Consider the following 1,527-nt stretch of genomic DNA (forward strand, 5'->3'; position numbering starts at 1 on the left):
AGTACATTCACAATGTTATTCTAAAACATTTCATCACTCCAAAAAGAAATTTTGTACCCATTAAACAGTTGCTTCCAATTCCCCCTTCCCCTAGTCCCTGGAAACTCCCAATCTGTATTATGTTTCTATTAATTTACCTATTCTGGGAACTTCAGGTAAATGTAAAAATATACAATATTTTGTGTCTGTTTTCTTTTGCTGAGCATAATATTTTTGAGGTTCATCCACATTATATTTCATTTCTCTTTGTGGCTGAGTGATATTTCATTGCATGTATATATCACAATTTATTTAGCCAATGGACATTTGGGTTGTATCCATCTTTTTATTATCATGAATATTGTTACTATAGCCATGCATGCATGAGTTTTTGTTTGTGTACATGTTTTCAGTTCTTTGGAGTATATTCCTAAGAGTGGAAAATGCTGGGTCATTTGGCAATTCTATGTGTAGCCTTTTGGAGAATCACCAAACTATTTTCCACAATGGCTGTACCAGACTACATTACCACCAGCAATGTATGAACATTCCAATTTCTCTATATCCTCGCCAGTTCTTGTTACTTTCTCTGTGAAATGTGAAGTGTTACCTCATTGTGGTTTTGCTTTGCATTTCCCTCAAAACTAATGCTCTGTTGAACATCTTTTCGTATACTTGTGGGCTATTTGTATATTTTCTTTCTTTCTTTTTTAAAAAGATTTTATTTATTTACTTGAGAGAGAGAGAATGAGAGATTAGAGAGCACGAGAGGGAAGAGGGTCAGAGGGAGAAGCAGACTCCCTGCTGAGCAGGGAGCCCGATGTGGGACTTGATCCCGGGACTCCAGCATCATGACCTGAGCTGAAGGCAGTTGCTTAACCAACTGAGCCACCCAGGTGCCCTATTTGTATATTTTCTGTACAAAAACACATATTCAAGTACTTTGCCCATTTTTAAATTGGGTGTTAATCTTTTTGTTGTTGAGTTGTAAGAGTCCTTTATATATTCTAAATGCTAGAATATTATTAGATATATGATTTGCAAATATTTTTTCCCATTTTGTATGTTGTCTTTTTGCTTTCTTAATAAACTTTGATACACAAAAATGTTTAATTTTTATGAAGTCCAGTTTATCTATTTTTTTTTCCAGGGGAGAGCACAAATGCAGTCCCCCACTACCCCAAATTATGCAGTCAAGTTTCCCACATTTGGGAAAATCATAGGGGTCAGCATATCTGGAGTGCAATGGGTAAGTCTTGCCCTGGGAAAACCACCTTCCTGATCATGGTATCTCCACTGCCAGGTAAGTGTATCTATCTATTTTTTTTTTCTTTTGTTGTTCATGCTTTTGGTGTCTTATCTAAGAATTCATTGCCAGGTCCAAGATCATGATGATTTACCCTTATGTTTTCTTCTAAGATTTTTATGGTTTTGCTGTTATTTAGGTTGCTTGTCCATTTTGAATTAATATTTGCATATGGTGTGAAACGGGTTTTTCTTTAATTCTTTAAACATAGTGTTCTTTAATTCTCTGAACATGTTTATTAT

General features: G+C 35.1%; 1 non-coding gene across 1 annotated transcript; it reads right to left on the bottom strand.

Annotated features, from left to right (window-relative positions):
* Positions 1-1,126: 1,126 nt before the first annotated feature.
* On the bottom strand, positions 1,127-1,290 carry LOC112810828 (U1 spliceosomal RNA). Its single transcript, XR_003204896.1, has one exon. It is a non-coding gene; the product is annotated as a U1 spliceosomal RNA (small nuclear RNA).
* Positions 1,291-1,527: the final 237 nt, after the last annotated feature.

The sequence above is a fragment of the Callorhinus ursinus genome, unplaced genomic scaffold, assembly GCF_003265705.2.
Source record: "Callorhinus ursinus isolate GAN/ISIS: 27379988/994484 unplaced genomic scaffold, GSC_fseal_2.0 scaffold61, whole genome shotgun sequence".
NCBI lineage: Eukaryota > Metazoa > Chordata > Mammalia > Carnivora > Otariidae > Callorhinus > Callorhinus ursinus.